At 48.7% G+C, this 15,139-nt stretch overlaps 1 pseudogene; it reads right to left on the reverse strand.

The window, feature by feature from the left end:
- Positions 1 to 328: 328 nt before the first annotated feature.
- LOC123464230 lies at positions 329 to 428 on the reverse strand (annotated as a pseudogene).
- Positions 429 to 15,139: the final 14,711 nt, after the last annotated feature.

Raw genomic sequence — 15,139 nt, forward strand, 5'->3', positions numbered from 1 at the left:
ACATAAGCCAGATGCACATGTTGGCACATGCCTCTGGAGTTTGTTTGCAGTGGCTAGAGGCCCTGGTGTGCCCATTCTCACAAATTCACTCTCTCTCCCTCTCTCTGCCTCTAATAAATAAATAGATAAATAAATAAAAAATTTAAAAACTTTTTAAAAAATATGAAACAGGTTAGAGAGACAGGTTAGCGGTTAAGGCGCTTGCCTGCAATGCCAAAGGACCCAGGTTCAATTCCTCAGGACCCACGTAAGCCAGATGCACATTCTCTCTCTCTCTCAAATAAATAAGTAATAATAATAATAATATTTTTAAAAAGAATTCTTTTCAAAAACTATGAAATGCTTTGCGAATTTTTCATTTTGTGCAGGGGCCATGCTAATCTTCTCTGAATTGTTTTGATTTTAGTATATATGTTGTGCAAGAGCACAGTAGATAAGGATATTTGAAATCATATTACTCTTAGGCACATATAAGAGGGGTGTATGTGATATAAGTTAGTGAAGGTACCTTTGTGGGGGGAGGGAAGTTGCACTGTAAATGGAGTCCAGAACCTTCCCCACCTTTAAGCACAGTTCTACTAACGAACTACACCCATCTTCACCCAGGAGCAATTCACATTTCCTCATCACCGGAGCCTTAAATTTCTGAATAGTTTTTGACATTCAGAGTGATCACAGCTCAGAGTTATAGTTCTATGTTATTTTTTTTTCTCTCTCTCTTTTTTGTTTTTTTGAAGTAGGGTCTCACTCTGGTCTAGGCTGACCTGGAATTCACTATGGAGTCTCAGGGTGGCCTCAAACTCCCGGCAAACTCCTACCTCTGCCTCCTGAATGCTGGGATTAAAGGTGTGTGCCACTATGCCTGGCTCTCTCTCTTTAAAAAAAAAATATTTTTTTTATTTGAGAGAGAGAATGAGGCAGAGGAAGAGAGAGAGAGAGAGAGAGAGAGAGAGAATGGACATGCCAGGGCCTCCAGCCACTGCAAATGAACTTCAGATGCATGTGCCACCTTGTGTATCTGGCTCATGTGGGTCCTGGGGAATCAAACCACAGTCCTTTGGCTTTGCAGGTAAGCACCTTAATCAGTAACCCATCCCTGCAGTCCCCCCCCCCAATTTTTTAGGTAGGGTCTCACTCTAGCCAAGGCTGACCCGGAACTCATTATGTAGTCTCAGGGTGGCCTTAAACTCAAACTCACAGTGATCCTCCTACCTCTGCCTCCCAAGTACTAAGATTGAAGGTGTGTGCCACCATTCCCAGCTGTTTTTTCTCTTTCTTTCCCTTCTCCCTCCTTTCCTCCCTCTCATCCTTTTTTTTTTTTTTGAGACAGGGTCTCATGCAGCCCATCTGACCTTGAACTCCTGATCTTGCCTCCACCTCCTGAGTACTAGGATATTGTACACATGCACCACCACACCAGGCAGTTATGATTTTCATATAATAGTCTCGGTGTCATTAAGACAGATGCTGTGTTTCTGTTGTAGTCTGGTTTGCATTGCTGGCAGAAAACACCAACCAAGAGCAGCTTGTGGGGGAAAAAAAAAGGTTTACTTTGTCTTACAGTCTTGAGGGGAATCTCCATGATGGTAGGGGAAAATGATGGCATGAGCAAAGGGTGGACATCACCTCCTGGGCAATATTAGATGGACAACAGGAACAGGAGAGTGTGCCAAACATTGGCATGAGGAAGCTATAATACCCATAAGCCCGCCCCCAACAATACACTGCCTCCTGGAGGCTTCAACTCCAAAATCTCCATCAGTGGGAACCTAGCATTCAGAACAGCTAAGTTTATGGGGGACACCTGAATCAAACCACCACACCTTCCTGAAAGTGTGGATTTTTTCCCAAATGGCTGAAGCTGATTCTGTTATTTTAAAAAATATTGTATTTATTTGAGAGAGAGAGAAAGAGAGAAAGGCAGATAGGGAAGTAGAGATAGATGATAGATAGATAGATAGATCGACCGATCGATTGATTGATAGATAGATATACAGATAATGTGTGCTCCAGGGTCTCTAGCCACTGGAAAAATCTCCAGACACATGCATCACCTTGTGCATCTGACTTATGTAGGTCCTGGGGAATCGAACCTAGGTTCTTAGGCTTTGCAGGCAAGCAACTTAAACTGCTAAGCCATCTCTTCAGCCCAATTCTCTAGCTCAGGCTGACCTGGGATTCGCTATGTAGTCTGAGGCTGGCCTTAAACTCACCATCCTCACACCTCAGCTTTCCAAGTGCTAGGAACACAGGTGTGAGCCACCATGCCTGGCTTAGGCTGTTCTTCTTCTTTTGTTTGTTTGCTTTTTGTTGTTGTTGTTTTTTTGAGGTAGGGTTTCACTCTAGCTCAGGCTGACCTGGAATTCATTCTATAGTCTCAGGATGGCCTCGAACTCACGGCGATCCTCCCACCTCTGCCTCCCAAGTGCTGGGATTAAAGGCGCCTGCCACCACACCCAGCTCCGGGCTTGCTCTTAACCTTTCCCAGAATGCTTCTGTGCTAGGCCTTGCTAGAAGTCCACTTTCAGAGCAGATGCAACCCCTGCTCTCACCCCACCTTCCCAGGCCTTTGGACCTAGCTCGGCTTTCATTTCTAGACCTGTTTGCTCTTAGGAATCTTGCACTAACTGCTCTGAGATGATCCAGCCCATATTATACTCTAGCGGAACCTAGTCTATTTAACGTCTGGCATGAACCCCCCCCCCCCCCCCCGGTCCCCAGAAGGGCTTGTTTCTCTGTTCCCATCCAATGCTTACACCAACCTCTCTTCTTCCTCCTTGGGATGACAGAACATGAGCCTGATGCTTTGAGAAGCACTTTGGAGATCTGGAATATTCTATAGCATGTCAACCAGTTGAGCCTGGCTGTTTATACTGTATAAATAATATCCTGCCCATGGGAGGTGTGGTCCAAGTATCAGGATGGATGTGGGGAAGAGGCCTGACTTGGTCCTCAATAAACGTAGAATTTCCTCGTCCCCCCCAGACGCCCAGGATCCTGATCACTCATGGGGCACAATGACTCAGGCATTGCTGGCTAAGGATTCATGGGTACAGAAATGTGTACTCATGGGTGTGTTTGCCCAAGTGTGCAGAGTAGGGTGGGCCCTGATGTAGATCTCATTTCCCAGAAGATTCCGGCACCCTGTCTTCTAGTTCCTACCCTGGGCTGTGAGCCAGTGGTTGCAGTGGGAGACACCCTGGCCAGGGCCAGGGCCAGCTCGCCACTCTAGCTGCCCTCCTCTATGGTGTTGGGGGGTGGGGGTGGCAAAAGCCCGCGTGGGAGAAACAGAGGAGGAATGTACCAGGCTGTTCAATTATTAAAGACCTCTCAACATAATGAGATACAGGGAATAATAAGGAAACAGAAAAACAGCTAAATTAAAAAAAATACCTCCCTGTGCAATTTGGCTGCCAGGCCCAGGAGAAGTCATCTGGCTGACAGTCAAGGCTGATTATAAGAAGAAATTTCTGTCTGCAATAGGTCCAAGAGTCTCCAAGTGCCCACGAGGGTGCAGGAAAGGTCCTACTGGCTTCCGTCTGGGCTCTACTGAGTTGAGGGGCTGTGACCCTGATGAGGAATGCCCTGTGTTTACATATGGTCATTTTCCTTCATCCTTCAAGATCAGGGCTGTGGAGGCGTATCATCTCATTTTGCTCATAGTATTCCACTATGGAAGAAAGGAACCCGTATCTGGAACTGGGAACCGGGTCAGAGAATCCTGTGGAGACACAGATTATGCTCTCCAGTGTCAAGCTCCCACTAGTCTTTGGCAAAAAGAATGGACCACATCTATCAAAATCTCCCTAAATTAACTAATGCTTATCCTATTTATCCTACGCTGACTTCATTCTCCTTTGGAGAATCTGCTTGTCTTTCTCAAAAGGTAGCAAGACCCAAGGAGATAAACCAGCCCTTCAATTTCAGCCAAGGCCCAGGTGAAATCACAGAGGAAGTGGGGAGCAAGAGAGCTGCTTCCGTGGTGAGCCTGACAATCAGCGCCAGGGTGAAGGACACAGATGCTGAGGATACTCAACACCTACCAAATCAGAGATCCAGAGGCTCCCGAGAGCTCATCACTGAAGCCGACTTAAAATATACCCACCAAGGCTCAGGGAATTTTGCGGAAGAGGGGACAGAAAGATTGTAAGAGCCACGAGTTGGGACGTCATGCCCAGAGGCATTGTCTCCTGCCGATAACTGACTTCTGCTCCCACAACACATAACCCACAACCCCATGGGGAATACCAGCAACCCCACTGAGGAGGTCCCCCAGTGGAATGAGGACAGGGAGGAGGGAAAAGATGATATCAACATGTGATGTATCCATACAAAGTATGTTCTTAATAAAAAAGTAAACTAAAACCGGATGTGGTGGCACATACCTTTAATCCCAGCACTCGGGAGGCAGAGGTGGGAGGATCGCCACGAGTTCAAGGCCACCCTGAGACTACATAGTGAGTTCCAGGTCAGCCTGGCCTAGAGTGAGACTCCACCTTGAAAAACCAAAAATTTTAAAAATATATATTTCACCATGGAGACACTGTGCATGAGTTTAGAACTTTTGGAATTCATGCCCTAGCTACATGGACCCATGTCTGTGTCTGTATCTGTGAAATAATCACTGCTTTCTTTTCTTGTTCTATTTTATTACTATTAATTTTGAGAAAGAGAGAGAGAATGGGCATGCCAGGGCCTTTAGCCGCTGTGAACAAACTTCAGATGCGTGTGCTCCCTTGTGCACATGTGTGACATTGTGTGCTTGAGTTACTGTGTGCCTGGCTATGTGGGACCTGGAGATTTGAACATGAGTTCTTAGGCTTCATAGGCAAGCGCTTTAACCACTAAGCAATCTCTCCAGCCCTTATTCTATTTTTTAAGATAGTATTCTTTTTTAAATATTTTATTTATTTATTTATTAGCTAGAGAGAGAGAGGTAAAGAGAGAGAGAGAGAGAGAGAGAGAGAGAGAGAGAGAGAGAGAGAGAATAGGTATGGCAGGGCCTCTAGCCCTGCAAACAAACTCCAGATGCATGCGCCACATTGTCCATCTGGCTTACATGTGTACTGAGTAATCAAATCTGGGTCCTTAGGCTTTGCAGGAAAGTGCCTTAACCACTAAGCAATCTCTCCAGCCCTTCTTTTATTTTTTTAAAAAGTATTTTATTTATTTATTTGAGAGAGAGAGAATAGTTGTGTTAGGGCCTCTAGCCACTGCAAATGAACTTTAGACGCATGGGCCACCTTGTGCATTTGGCTTATGTGGGTAGTGGGGAATCAAACCTGGATGAAGATTCATAGCTAAGTGCCTTCTCTCCACAAGCCGTCTCTCCAGACCTCTTTTCCTTCTTGACAACATCTCAGGTCCAATCATCTGCTTTCTTACCACCATCTATTCCTTGAACTTGGTGGCACAGTCAGAGAAATCAGCCTGGCTCACTCTTCCTCCTGAAGGACCGTCATCTCCCAGCCACTGGTGTAGCAAGACCAGGATGTTCCATGTTCACCTTTGTCACGGTGACTGGATGCTAGAGTCCTCTTGGGAGAGGCCTGGAGAAAGGGTGAATGATGGCTTTAGATGTTTTGTTGGCAGAGAGTGACTTTTGGGGATATTGTGAAGTTTGAAGTAGATGGCAACTGCCTCTAGAAGAAGGTTGCCTTGTATTTTAAGGTTCCCTCTCCCAAGGGCTCTCACTGTGTCTTCTTGTCATTAAGAAAGTTTAACATAGGCTGGAGAGATGGCTTAGTGGTTAAGCGCTTGCCTGTGAAGCCTAAGGACCTGAGTTTGAGGCTCGATTCCCCAGGACCCACATTAGCCAGATGCACAAGGGGGCGCATGCGTCTGGAGTTCGTTTGCTGTGGCTGGAGGCCCTGGCATGCCCATTCTCTCCCTCTCTCTCTCTCCCTCTTTCTTTCTCTGTCTGTAGCTCTAAATTAAATAAATAAAAATATTAAAAAAAAAAAACAAAAGAAAGTTTAACATAAGCCGGTTGTGGTGGTGCATGTCTTTAATCCCAGCACTTGGGAGGTAGAGGTAGGAGGGTCACAGTGAGTTTGAGGCCACCCTGAGACTACAAAGTGAACTCCAGGTCAGCCTCGGCCAGAGTGAGACCCTACCTTGAAAAACAAACAAAAAAAAAAAAAAAAAGAAAAGAAAAAAAAAAGAAGAAGAAAGAAAGTTTAACATGGTCAGAGTGAGACCCTACCTTGGAAAAACCAACACACACACACACTATATATATATAATCTCTCCATCACTCTTTTTTTTTAATAAGACAGTCACTTTTTTATCATTTATTTATTTATTTGAGAGCGACAGACAGAGATAGAGGAAGATAGAGAGAGAGAGAGCATGGGCACACCAGGTCCTCCAGCCACTGCAAACGAACTCCAGACGCGTGCGCCCCCTTGTGCATCTGGCTAACGTGGGACCTGGGGAACCGAGCCTTCAACCGGGGTCCTTAGGCTTCACAGGCAAGCGCTTAACTGCTAAACCATCTCTTCAGCCCCACTCTTTTGTTTTTTTTCAAAGTAGTGTCTCACTCTAGCCCAGGCTGATCTGGAATTCACCATGTAGTGTTAGGGTGGTCTTGAGCTCATGGTAATTCTCCTACCTCCGCCACCTGAATGCTGGGAATAAAGGCATGCATGAGCCACCCATGCCTGGGGCTGTCCAGCCCTTTTATCCTTTTTTTTTAAATTTTCAAGGTAGGGTTTCTCTGTAGCCCAGGATGACCTGGAATTCACTCTGTAGTCTCAGGGTGGTCTTGAACTCATGGTGATCTTCCTACCTCTGCCTCCAGAGTGCTGGGATTAAAGGCGTGCCTTCTGGACAGCATCCCTAGTCCAGGAAAAACTCTGGTTACTGGCAGCCTGCAGTCCTTTTGCAGAAGACTCATGAAAGTATTCTTCCTAAATCTATACTTCAAACCAACAGTCCCCCACCCCAACAACCAGAAACCAGAAGAAATGACACCGAAGGAATTTCATGGCTGGAATTTCTGATGCCTGTGCTCCTTCCCGGGCGCCCTTGCTCAGTCCTAGGCACCTTGCTAACTGTGGCATGGATTCTGGGGCCTGTTCCTTTCTTTTTATTTTTTTTGGTTTTTCGAGGTAGGGTCTCACTCTAGCCTAGGCTGCCCTGGAATTCACTATGTAGTCTCAGGGTGGCCTCGAACTCACGGCGATCCTCCTACCTCCTCCTCCCGAGTGCTGGGATTAAAGGCGTGCGCCACCACGCCCGGCGCCTGTTCCTTTCAAACCTTGTGCCTCTTGCATGTCCACAAGACAGGGATCAAGCCGGGGCTGGATTGACTCAGTCACATTTTCAGTAGATGGAGAGCAGAACAGAGAACAGACAGGCCATGCGGAGCCAGAGCGCCCCAGAGGCCCGTGCTGTGCAGAACAGCAGAAGTGTGGGGAGGGCCATCTATGAACCTGCTGGTGGTTTTTCTACTGTGGCTGAGGGGGGGAAGGGTGGCTCAGGGTATGCACCCCTAGCAGAGGGACCCTCACTCCCAGAGCCTTCTTATCTTGGGGGGAGCCACAGCCGTGCTGAGAGCAGGTAGGGAACCAAGGCCCCAGGCCACATTCTTCTCATAAGTGGAATGACACAATGGTCTTTTAACTTCTTCTTAATTGACTGCTGCAGAGAAAGCTCTCCATCCACCCTGCACCTCACCCCACCTCTCAGTCTTTGGGGCCCTGCTGTGGCCCTGCGGGGGATGGCTTCTGGCCGGGCTGACGTGAGATAAAGGCCTAGCAAGCCTGTACCCTTGAGCTCCTGGCTTAGGGGGCTGTGGCTGGAGCTGCCTCGTACCCAGGGCTCTGCTGTTTAGACAAACCTCAGGCGCTTAGGACTCCCGTTCCTGGTACACCTTGGGGATGATGTCAAATGGAGCTGGTTAGCAGCCCTGGAATTCCAGCACCCCCCTCACCCCTGGCCCCCCCCACCCCCAGCTAGATGATACGCTCTGTCTTGCTTGGGAAGAGAGAACTAGAAGGGAGCTAGGTGGCCTGGCCTCCTGCCATTAGCCCTGTGGGATTGAAGGTCAGAGTGTATAGGTGAGGTAGGAGACAGAGACCAGGAACTCAGTGAGCTGGCAGGTGCCAGCACTGGACCTTGGCACAAGTCCACAACAGCCCCGACGTCAGCCTCAACGGTGACTCTGCATTGGTAGAGACAGTGTAGTAAAATTGTTGTGTGACCTTTTTTTTTTTTTTTTTTTCGAGGTAGGGTCTCACTCTAGTACAGGCTGACCTGGAACTCACTATGTAGTCTCAGGGTGGCCTCGAACTCACGGTGATCCACCTACCTCTGCCTCCCAAGTGCTGGGATTAAAGGCGTGTGCCACCACGCCCGGCTTGCTGTGTGACCTTCTTGAAGCGTGGGGTGCTTTGGAGAGAGGAGAGAGCAGACTGAGATAAGAGGTGACTAGGGTGTCTTCCAGGCTCCCCGGAGGAGGTGGGGAAGCTAGGAAAGGTTAGGGAGGGAGAGACTCACATAGCCTGCATATGCTTGGAAGAGCACCTTAGTGGCTGGAAGTCAAGGGGCCATTTGAGATGTGCCATAGTAATCCAAGTGACAGATGACACATACCTCAGGGAGTGAATGGTGGCCAGAATATGAGGCGGAGATGGAGGTTAGAGCCATACTGACATCTGCGTTGTCAGTAGCTCATGACTTAACATGAAAACACAGCATGACAAAGAAAGAGGCAACTTTTTTTTTTTTTGTTTTTGGTTTTTTGAGGTAGGGTCTCACTCTGGCCCAGGCTGACCTGGAATTCACTGTGGAGTCTCAGGGTGGCCTTGAACTCACAGCAATCCTCCTACCTCTGCCTCCCGAGTGCTGGGATTAAAGGCGTGCGCCACCACGCCCAGCTAGGTATCCTGAATTTTAAGGGGTGGCCACTGGAGGAATTTTACTGGGTGTGGGGGGGTCTCTTTCTAGACCAGTGTTTCCAGGCTCTTGGCATCTTGTTCCAAGAATTGGAGAACAGAGGTGCACACAGAGTAAAACAGCAAGAAATTTTACTAAAAAGGGTAAAGTGAAATTACAAAATGGGGGTACGCTGCAAGACAGCAGTGGGCAGCTTGAAGTAGATTGTCCAAGAGTGGGCTGGTTACTGCTTGGGGCTTGTTTTCAGGGGGTCCAAGAGAGAGGGAAGCAGGTTGTGAGGGCGTGTAGATTGGGCAGTGCTCTGCTTTGAGCGACAGGCTTGGGTTATATAAGCTTTTCTGTACTGGACATGTCTTTTCCCGTGACGCATCTCATTTTAATCATCCGTGCGTTTGATTACGCACAGGCATAAAATGGCAAATAGAGGATCCTCCCCCAAATCCACTCAGAACACGGTTCGCCTTACTGTGTAAGCACTCAATACCAGTCCAGGCGGGTTCAGCTCCCTGATTCCTATTCTTGGCTATAGCCTGGAATGTGTTTGAAGAAAAACCCAGAATGTCACCAAGGGGTTATCAAGGAGAGTAGCTTTGTTCCCATTGTTTGGCAGGGGGTGGACGGGCAGCTTGATGAGGGTGAGGGTCTTTGGTTGCCAGGTGTACTCTTAAGGTACCGGTGTGTGCCTGGCCCAAGCCAGGTGGAATCCCCAGTTGCTAAGGTGTTCCTTACTCCTGCCTGCTTCCGAGCCAGAGAGCAGGGATGGAAGGAGGGCTCAGGGGTCCAAGTGGGGACATTCCAGGCAGGGGACACTGAGCTCAAAGGAGAGTGAATGATAAACCCAGAAGCTGAGCATGCAGGGAGCTTATCAACACCACCAAGTGGAAACGGGATCATTCCAAAGGTGACCAAGTAAAGCTTTACCTCCCCCCAACCCAGCTGTGACCATGGGGGGGGGGGCAGAGGGACAAGGGGCTGCTTCAGGGCGAGGCGCTGATAGAGTTCAGAAGGCCCTCATGGGCTTTGGTGACGGTGACAGCCCACATGATGGCCACGAGGCTGTCAGATCCCGGCAGCAAGGGCACGGGAACAGGGGACGCGGGGCTGCTACACTGGGGAATTGCAACACCTGGGTTCTCGTTGACTGCCAGTGATTAATGCCCTGGGCGCCCTCCTCTCTGCCCTGGGCTGCCTCAGGTGGGAGCAGCCCCTGACAGGCCTGAGCTGCTGGAGGCTACAAATACTCCACCTTTCAGGGAAGGAGCACTTTATAACATGGGCAGACCAGTTTCTGCATTCCACCCACTTTGACCCCTATGTCATACTTTCTCAGATGTAAGCCATCTGGAGCGCTCCTGCTTCCCACGGAGCCCACATTCCAGAGGTGGGGGATGTAGAGGCTTTAGGGGGCAAGAAAAGCCCCCAAGCCCCCAGTGTTTCTCAGGTCCTCGGAGGCAGGGTACTGTTTCCAAGGCGCTCTTCCTCCGCGGGGTGTCCCTGTAGAACAGTCGCTGCGCTCCCACGGGGCAGACACGCAGAAGATTGGGTGGCACAGACCACGAACCCCATCCAGGGTGTGCTGGAAAGTTCCATCTAAGCTCCCAGCCTCACCAGTGAGAGGAGTTTGATGGTGGATGAGTTAAAAATCAATCCCTTTGAGTCATTGCTCAAGCCAAGATCCCATTCCATTACCCCCTTGCTTGAATCCATCCATTTCTTAGTATTTGTGTGGCCCAGCAATTCTCTGGGACCCTGGAGTCTTACCCCAGTGCCTCTCCATCTCCCTCCATCTCAGCTCTGCCCTCCTCCTTCCCTGACTAGGCTGGCCACCTTGCTTTCTCATCTCCTAGAACCCATTCCTGGCTCTATGTCTGTGGATGAACTGTGTCTGCCATTTGGAATACTCTCCCATCAGGTCTGATCTGTAGAATCCAGGCGAAATGTTCTCTCCCTAGAGAGTATTCCCTCACAAGACCAGCTAAAGTTATGCACTCTTTTTATTTTACCCATTTGAGAGAGAGAGAAGCAGAGGGAGAGAGACACACACACAGATAGAGATGGAATGGACACGCCAGGGCCTCCAGTCACTGCAAATGAACTCCAGACACATATGCCACTACCATGTGTATCTGGCTTATGTGGGTCCTGGGGAATCAAACCTCAGTCCTTTGGTTTTGCAGGCAAGTCATCAAGCCATCTCCCCACCCCCTACCTTATTTTTCTTCCCCATAATGAGTTATGTCCTTAATAGATCTAAGTACTTTCCATCATTTTCTTCGGTGTTTATGTCTCTAGCCACTGTCTGTCTCACTGCCCCAGAATATAACTGTCTTGAAAGACAAGGACATGGGTGATTTATTCATTGTCATGGCTTAGTGCCTAGCACAAAACTGGAGCACAGGTGATCAAGAAATAGGCGCGACAGGGGCTGGAGAGATGGCCCAGAGGTTAAGGTGTTCAATTGCAAAGCTGATGGCCTGGGTTCAATTCCCCAGTACCCATGAAAAGCCAGATGCACAAAGTGGCTCTTGTGTCTGGAGTTTGTTTGCAGTGGCAGGAGGTTCTGGCGCGCCCATGCTCATTCTCTCTCTCTCTCTCTCTCTCTCTCTCTCTCTGTGCCTCTTTCTTTCTTCTTTCTCTATTCCTTCCTTCCTTCCTTCCTTCCTTCCTTCCTTCCTTCCTTCCTTCCTTCCTTCCTTCCTTCCTTTCTCTCTCTCTCTCTCTCTCTTTCTTTCTTTCTTTCTTTCTTTCTTTCTTTCGTTCTTCCTTCCTTCCTCCCTCCTTCCCTCCCTCCCTCCCTCCCTCCCTCCCTCCCTCCCTCCCTCCCTTCCTTCCTTCCTTCCTTTCCTTTCCTTTCTCTCAAATAATAATCATAATAAAAAAGAGCCAGGTGTGGTGGTGCATGCCTTCAGCACTCAGGAGGCTGAGATAGGAGGATTGCTATGAGTTCAAGGCCAGCCTGAAACTATATAGTGAATTCCAGGTCAGCCTGGACTAGAGTAAAACCCTACCTTGAAGAAACGAAAAGCAAAAGGACTGAATCATGTTCCGTTAACTGCTGTATTGGTGACTTTTCATTTTGCTGGGACCAGATACCCAAGAACAGCAGCTCTAGGGAGCGAGCGCGCACTTCAGTTTACAGCTTGAGGGGCTGCAGGCAGCTCACCGTGGAGGAGAAGGCACGAGGGCATTGCACCCCAGGGTGGCACGAGTGTGAAGCCAGCATTCTTCACTTCGTACCTTTGGAAACCAAGAAGCAGAGAGAGAACAGGAAGTAGGGCTGGGCTATCAAACCTCAAGAGCTTCCATCAGTTATTCATTTTTTCCGGCTGGGGGTCAAGTGTTCAAACACACGAGCCTGCGGGGAAGCTGTTCCCATTCAGATCACGCCAGCTGCATACACCACGTTTTGTCTTGCTCTGATTTTCCATGTTGGGGCCTGACTCATGCTAAACACGCCCTGTGCCACTGAACCCCAGTTCTGGCCCTCACCACGCCCTTTGCTGCTCTGCCTCTGGCTTATGAATATGCTACTGTGAACGTAGCTGGCTTTCAGTCCTTTTGGATATTTCCCCACAGGTGGGATTGCATCACCATGCGCAGTTCTACCTTCATGTACTTATTATCTTGTTAAAATTTAATTAAGATATTTTCGGGAGCTGGAGAAAGATGGCTTAGTGGTTAAGGTGCTTGCCTGTGAAGTCGAAGGACCCAGGTTCAATTCTCCAGGACCCATATAAACCAGCTGCATGAGGTGACATATGCGTCTGGAGTTTGTTTGCAGTGGCTAGAGGATAGAGGCCCTGGTTAATTAATGCCTCTTTTGCATTCATGAATAAATACAATATTAAAAATATTTTTGAGGGCTGGAGGGATGGCTTAACGGTTAAGGCGCTTGCCTGCAAAGCCAAAGGACCCAGGTTTGATTTCCCAGGACCCACATTAGCCAGATGCACAAAGGGGTGCATGCATCTGGAGTTCGTCTGCAGTGGCTGAAGGCCCTGGTGTGCCCATTCTCTCTCTCTCTGTCTCTAAAAAAATTGTTTTTTGAAACAGGTCTTTCCATGTAACCCAGGCGGGCCTCCATCCTCTGGGTGTTGAGATTATAGATGTGGCTTTTTTCTTTTTCTTTTTCTTTTCTTTTCTTTTTATAGCCACCCACTCCAATACAGGTTGGCTTTATGTAGTTTCCAAAGTCAGATCCCCAAAAGCACTTGTACCCACTGAGCTGTCTCCTCAGTCTCTCTAGCTTCTATCATTATTATTAAATTCACACTGTTTACTGATCATAATGCATAATCTGGTAATGAATATATGAAGCCATGCTCATTTTATGTTGTTTTAAAAGATATTTTTATTTGATAGACATACGTGTGTGTGTGTGTGTGTGTGTGTAGAGAGAGAGAGAGAGGGAAGAGAGAGAGAGAGAAAGAGAGAGAGATGAGGGAATGGCTATGCGAGGGCCTCTACCCACTGCAAATGACCTCCAGATGCATGTGCTATTTTTGCATCTGGCTTTACGTGGGTCCTGGGGAACTGACCAGCGGCTTTACTAATAAGCACCTTTAATTGTTCAGCCATTTGTCCAGCCTGTTTAGATCAGCTTTTTTGTTTGCTTGGTTTTTCCAGATAGGATCTCTATAGCTCAGGCTGACCTGGAGTTCACTATGTAGCTGCAGAGCGGCCTCAAACTCACAGCGATCCTCCTACCTCTGCCTCCCAAGTGCTGGGATTAAAGGTGTGCGCCACCACGCCCGGCTCAGCCAACACTGTTTTTTTTTTTTTTTAATTTTTTTTGGTTTATTTTTATTTATTTATTTGAGAGCGACAGACACAGAGAGAAAGACAGATAGAGGGAGAGAGAGAGAATGGGCGCGCCAGAGCTTCCAGCCTCTGCAAACGAACTCCAGACGCGTGCGCCCCCTTGTGCATCTGGCTAACGTGGGACCTGGGGAACCGAGCCTCGAACCAGGGTCCTTAGGCTTCACAGGCAAGCGCTTAACCGCTAAGCCATCTCTCCAGCCCAACACTTTTTATTTTTTGTTCTTGCTAGCCATCTTTGCTCATGTGGGGATTTCTCACTATGGTGGGATTTGCCGCGTCCTGTGGGTCAGTAACGTCAGAGCCATCAACTGAGGCAGGCAACGCAATGGGGTTCTGGAAGGACATGGGGAGACAGATCATACCAGGGTGGCCTCAAGTTTTCATCACTCTAAAAAGGATAAGAGACCTGCTGTCCATTGCCTCAGTATATCCTCTGCCACAAAAGAGGCCACCTAGGAAAAGGGAAGAGTCTAAGGGTCAGGGCTGTAAAGAGCTCTGGAATCTGCTCTGACAGGCTGGTCTGTGCTGGGACCCAGTGCGGGGGCAGACCTGCCTCTGTTCCTCCTCACAGATTTACTGCTGCCCATCCGACAGGCTTGGAAGGCCAGGACCCACCAACCGCCCTCAAAGCTCCTTTGATGTGAAACAAGTACTTTTAAGTGCAATCAACCCCAGATAACCCGAGCTGAGCTCCCTGCCCAGGAATGTCTCCCGCCCCAAGCCCACCCTTGGAATGAGACCTGACCCCGTCCTGGCTCAGGGGTCTTCCACGTCCTCTGTGGTGGCGGTTGTGCCATTGATGTTATCTTTTTCTTCTGCACAAACGAGAGATGAAGGAAGGTAGATATGTTTCTACTAGGACTACTTTGACCAGAGTTAAAGAACAATCCTTGGGTTGGCAAGGGGCAAGGGTTGACGGGGGTGTATGTGTGGTGGTGGGGGTAGATGGGGAGGAAAGAGGAAAATGGTTTAAAAACTCCAAAGCTGGAAGAGTCGGAAAGGGTTCCAACCAGGCAAGGATGCAAACAGTGAGGTCAATTTTTCCCAAAGCCCAGGGTGAACCGAGGCTAGCAAGGCAGGAAGGAAAAGCTCATTTAGAATGAAAAGTTTTAACAAAAGTAGATGAAATGTAGGGCCGGAACAGTCTGGAGTCCTGCAGGGCTGGGAGGTGGGGACTTGGCTAACCCCTGCCCTCACCCCCAACACAACATTCACGCCTTCTATGCCAGGTTGGGTTGAATGAAGGATGCTCTTTAGTTGCTGAGCTGGTCTGGTTGCTGACAGGCATGGGGAGCTGTGCAGGAACCTCAGGGGCAGATTACATTCCCACCCTGAGGGGGCTGGAGAGATGGTTTAGCCGTTAACGCCCTTGCCTGCAAAGCCAAAGGACCCAGGTTTGATTCCCCAGGACCCACAT

The sequence above is a fragment of the Jaculus jaculus genome, chromosome 10 (assembly GCF_020740685.1).
Source record: "Jaculus jaculus isolate mJacJac1 chromosome 10, mJacJac1.mat.Y.cur, whole genome shotgun sequence".
Taxonomy (NCBI): domain Eukaryota; kingdom Metazoa; phylum Chordata; class Mammalia; order Rodentia; family Dipodidae; genus Jaculus; species Jaculus jaculus.